We start from the raw sequence: 6,000 nt of genomic DNA, 5'->3' as shown, positions 1-6,000 counted from the left end.
TTAAATCCAATCTGATATTCTCTAACTTTTTACTGCAGTTTTTATATGATTTACACTTAATATGATTATTGTTATGGCTAATATTAAGTCTATCATCTCGTTATCTGGTTTGTATTTGTCTCATCTTTTTTTTTTTTTCTTTCCCTTTTCTGCCTTCTTTTGGGTTGAGTATTGTATTCATTTCCTAGAGCTATGTAAAAAAGTAGTACAAGCCAGGTTTCTTAAAATAATAGAAATTTTTGTCTCACAGTTTTGGAGCCTAGTCATCTGAAATCAAGGTGCCAGCAGGGTCATGTTCTCTCTGAAACCTGTAGGAGAGAATCCTTCTTGCCTCTTCTACCTTCTGATATTTTTCAGCAACCCTTGGTGTTCTTTAGCTTTTAGATTCATTTCTTCAATCTCTGCCTCCATCATCACATGGCCATCTTCTCCCTGTGTGTGCTGTTCTCATCCTCTAATAAGGACACCAGTCATATTGAATTAGGTCTCATCCTAATGATCTCACCTTCAGTTGATTACATCTGCAAAGATCTTATTTCCTAATAAGGTCATATTCACAGGTATCAGGGGTTAGGACTTCAACATACCTTTTGGGGGGACACAATTCAACCCATAACAAGTGTTTTATATGACTCTATTTTATCTCCTTTGTTGGCTTACTAATTACAATTTTGTTTTATTAATTTAGTGGTTGCCTTAGGGTTTATTATATACCTCTTTATTACAGTGTACCTACAAGTGATATTATACCTATCACAATGTATAGTTTAAAAGCCTTATAATACTTGATAATACTTTTTAAATTAAAAGTTATATACTTTTATAAAACATGTATAATTAAAGGCAGTAGCATTTCAGGTACAGAAGTGTTCTCAGCTTCAATGGTTGTTTACAGCTGGCATCTGTTCCAATTGGTTGGTGCCACATTGTTAAATATTTGAAGATTATCCCTGGATGGGCTCTGTTGACTATAAAACAAACTAGCACTTCTAATCTGTAGGGGATCAAACTAGGGGAAACAACCCTGATGGAGAAGGGAAAGACAGTCAATAAACGAGAACTGGGTTAATTCAGCTCATTCACCAGTTGCAATAACACAACCAAACCATGCAAACCATTGTGATGGTAGAGGAAGAGGGACCTTCCTCTACAGTGTGCAATGGGTCAACATCATTCTCCCACAGCCACTTACCCCTACAAAGGAGTTCTGATACTTTGCTAAGAAGTAAAATTTTCTTATGTCAGTTAAAATACCGTTAGCTGAAGACTTCCAGGATGATTTAATGAAATGGCTCAGCCATGTGATTTAAAATCTGGGTTTTGTCCCATCACACAACCATCCATGGGTCAGCATCATCTCAAGGCTGGGTGTGCGTGTTGGTAGAAAGGCATGACAGCACCTGGCGTTAATAGCAACTGGAACAACATGCTTCCTTGTTTAGGCAGCTTGTTGCTTCTTAAAACCCACATAAGAGAAGCATGCTCTTTTCCTCAAGCTATAGTAAACATTCTGTCATAGTGGCTTTGGTTGGACCCAATCCAAGCCAATCAACTGTGGTAAGACAGGTGGCATTATTCTGATTGGCTTAGATGGACCTATCTACCCCTGTGGCTGGGTCTGCCCTCCAAACTGAATGATAGCCATTCAGTTGGAGAAACATGGCCTGGATATTTGGGAGGCAACCTGAATTCATGAAAACTCATTTAGATTTATATAATATTTTCTAATTTAGAAATCACTTTTATAGAATTTAATTTTACTAATAAAAATACCACTTTTACCCTAAATGTAAGTAAAGGATAAGGTCCAGAAAGGTGTGGGAGCTATCAAAGCTTTGTGATTTTACACAGCAGGGTTTGGCAAAGCAGTAACTCTTAAGGGGAACAAACACAGAGGAAGTCTAAGGTTTAGAGAAGGTTTGGTATGCTGAAGGAAGGCTCAGCACTGTTTCAGGAATACAACGTTTACATAAAAGAGGTTGGGGTCTGCTGCTCTTGAGGAGAGTTGAGGATAGACTGGGAAACAGGAGTAAAAGGGATAGGAGGAAGAGGAAGAGGACAGATGATTTACATACTACATGGGCAACAATCAATGGACCCCTAAGGAGAGGAAGATAATAGTTGTTAAAAGGTCAGTTGCTAAAAAAAAGAAACCATAACAAGTAACATTCTGAGTTGCAAAGTGGCTGGGTCACTAACACACTAAATTCCTGGTAGAACAAACGCAGCAGTTTATTTGAAGGTGCTTAGGTAAATGGAGCTACAGTTTGAGGAATAAGGGAGCCAGGATTAGGAATCTGGGACATCTGCAGGCTGGCAGAAGCACCTTCTAGCAGGCTCTGTGAGCCACCCTGTTGTCACCCTCTCTGAATCTAGAGAAGGTCTACAATTAGGGCTACATTTCTTGAGCTCAGGATCCAGGGACAGTCTGTCAACAGCTGATGCACCCTCAGCAAATGTATCCTCATTTATTACCTTCTCTTCTTCCTCCTCCTCTACCTCCCACCTCCCCACCGCCCCCCTTTTTAACTTTTGGGAGGCCTCATCTTTGAATAAAATTCTTATATAACACAATTAAAGAAAGGGCCCAACTTTAACCAATTGACCAACTCTATCCTTGAGATATTCATACAATAAAACTATAAAAAGTTTTTTTCAACCACCTACATAAAAGTTCTCCTATTAGATTATACTTCTAAATTTCATATCTCTGTTGTTAATCTTATTAAATACTTCCCCATTACCACCTGCCAGGGAGATATTGCCAATTCAGGTCCTATCACTCAGAGACGGTAGATGGCGTTTAAGTCTCCTTCCCCTTGGAATGGGGACAGTTCTCAGGTAGAAGTTGGGCCTGCGCTCAACAGGTCAGTGAAGAAGCCTCCCAGGACCTCTGTCCTTGGGAGAAGAACTTGCCCTTGATTATCCACAGTCCTTAACAACAAACACTGGAGCCTGGAATAGAACCCTCTGGTCATAGTGCCCACATGTCACTAAGCTCCTTCACAGGTCTGCTGACAGAACACTGGCTGCCAGGTCTCCAAGTGGGCAGAGAAATGTCAGAGCCCCAGACCAAACTGGGCATCTCCTGGAAAAGCCACCAACAGAGTGACCATCAGAGCTTGTTAGCACCAAAAATCAGGGACATAGGTGCTATTCCATATCAGGAGAGAACATAAAGCTTATGGAAACAGAGAAGTCCTACTCATTTCTGTCCTTCAACTGGAAAGAAGAGAATTTGCTGAAAAAGAAACTCAGTTTTCTGGACTCCATGAAGAAATATGAAGCTAATGCCTGGCTAATGGAGCAGAAAGCCTTTTATAAATGATGTCACTTGAAGCTCTGAAAGTCAGAGCTGGTGCATGCTTGGTTGCTAGGCAACAAGGACTTGGTCAAACAGCTAACCTCCAAGAATATGTTGTGTAACTACACGACCAACTTGGTGGATGAGAGTGAGGCAGCAGTGAAGGCAATAATCCAGAACAGGAGAGAGGGGGAGAAGAACTAGATGCTCTTCAGACTTAGCCTGGACAAGGACAGACTCTACCCACCCACAGCTTCCAGAGCAACCTTAAAGGCAGACTCTAAAGATAAGAATGGGAGGGCAACTGTAAAAATAAGGGGGTCTCCCTCCAGAGGGGAGGGCAAACCAGCTCTGGTTTTATCTTTAGAGTCTTTGGATAATCCAGAGCAGGGAGAAAAACAGAGAAAGCTTCCTGTGGACAGCAGGCCACCATTCAGGGGAGAAGTGATCCTTAGAGACTCCCCTAGCAGGCCCTTCAGCACTGTGCAGAGTCATTTCCAAGATCCAGCCATTGGCAGGAAATTGAAAGGCAAGCTTCTTAAATACATAGTCTATGGCAACAGAAGTGGGGATCACCTCAAGAAGAAAAGGTCAAGACCCCAGAACAGCCCACATGGCCCAGAGGATGTGCAAATGGACTGGGCACTGCTAACCCAGATCCAAGTCAGCCTAAGGTAGGAGTTTCTCATGAGTGAAAGAGTCAAGTATCTGGAGGACAGAATCCAAAGTCTACCACAGCCCACATGTTTTCTCTTTCAAGGTTATTCTTCTAACAGCCCCTGGGAGAAAGGAAGTGAAGGAGTACTGCATGCTCCAGGAATCAGAACACAGGGTGCAGGAAGAGGGCAGAAAATCATTCCTGAAGAGATTGGAAAACAAACTGGAAGCAATCCCATCACCGAGAACACCTTTTTTCCTAAGGCACCCTTCCCCTTTCCACCCCTTTATCATTCAGCAACTACTTCTTAATACTTACCAAGAAAAATCTTACCCCTGACCTCAAGACTGCTCCGGAACTCAGGGAGAAAATGCTTTTCCTCTTCTATAAAAACATGACAACCAAGGCAGGATTTAACAGTAAGAAAGTGGACCTGGGTCACGACTCGCCCTGCAGCCCTTCAAATGGAGACACGGAGACAAGCAGCGAGCACGAGCAGCAGAGGCAGAGCAGGCTGGGCTGGGCCCGCATCTGGAGCTTCCCACGCAAGCCTTCATATCCACATCAAGGAGGAATATCTAAGAGGAACATGATTCTGGGAAACTTTTTGCCAGTAATGCTCTTACTGTAAAAAGAGAGTAAAAGACAATAATTTGGGGAATGTTAGCAAATTTGTTTCTTCAGTGGCTTGGGGAGGGAACAGGAATAGGAACCTGGCTCTAATTTTTTATCTTTTTCAATAAAATCAAACCAATGAAAACTAGTCGACTTGAAAACTAGGAGAGAGCTCTCTCTTTTACTCTCCCTCTGCACCCCATCCTCAGCAGGCAAGCCCTATGGGGAGCCTCCTTACATTTAGTTAAGCAAAGAAATGCTGACTTAAGCAAGCAAGTGGCCTGATGATGTGATAAGAGCACCAAATGGCAGGCAGAGGTTCTACTTTCTAGCTTCATATAAATTCATATAAATGTAATGACCAGAGTAATCTTGGGCAAAGTGCTTCACAGCTTGAGACCTAAGTTTCCTCATCTATAAAAAGAGGGTTGGAGAAGATGATTTTTTAGGTCATTTTTATCCTTACACCTCTACAATACAATTACGTTAACTTGTCACAAAAGCAGATGTTGGATGACTGCCCTTGAGCAAAATAAAACACCTTCAGTCTTTTTTCCTTCCAGTGGTCAGTCCAGTGGTTGGTTAACATGTCAGACTTTTTTCTGAGGTAATATAAGGAAGTTGAGGTCTTCGTTATCAATTAGATGATCATGAGAAGTAGCAATTTTACATTAAAATGAATAATGGTAGGGCTCTCTTTAAATGTTATTTCTTTTTATTTCCTAAATACTTAAGTCCCATGATGACAGCAACATAAGTGGAATTAATGTTATAAAGCACATGGCTAAATAATTGCAGGCTAATGTCACCTGAAATCATATCTGCCGACAGAGGCTACTCCTGTCCACTGCAGTGGTCTGCACTGTCCCAAATGACTGCATCCACTTCATGTGGATTCAGTGTGAATTTTACTGATTTCCTTTATGGGTTACTTGCATAGAAGTATTGAAAGCACACAGATGGTTGTGATGAGAAACAAAAAGCCACCCTTATATAAACAATGGGATTACAAGCATGATTTTAGAGTGGGGAGTGGGGTGGGGACCTGCAGTAGAGAGAAAGAAGCTCATAAAACTAAAGTTACTTAGGAAAACATGATTGTTTACTCACCATCTTCTTAGGAATATATGGAAAACTGGTTTCCCTCTTATTGCTTTCCAAAACCAGCTACATTTATAAAAGCAGTATAAGGTTGTCCTATCCCTGAACAGTGGAACATGTGAGGAGCACCTGAATGCCAGAAAAGCTCCATCCAGGACCCCCTCTTCACATGCAGGAACAGCTCTTACACTACTTTTACTGGTAGCTTCTGTGGAGATCTGGAAGTCCAGTTGACAAATCAGGCCCTTTGGTTTTACAAGCATAATTTCATTCATACAAGCATAATTTCATTCACTCAACAAATACGTTCTGAACATCGGGG

This window comes from Neophocaena asiaeorientalis, unplaced genomic scaffold (assembly GCF_003031525.2).
Source record: "Neophocaena asiaeorientalis asiaeorientalis breed wild unplaced genomic scaffold, Neophocaena_asiaeorientalis_V1.1 scaffold765, whole genome shotgun sequence".
NCBI lineage: Eukaryota > Metazoa > Chordata > Mammalia > Artiodactyla > Phocoenidae > Neophocaena > Neophocaena asiaeorientalis.
This window is presented reverse-complemented; position numbering follows the sequence as displayed.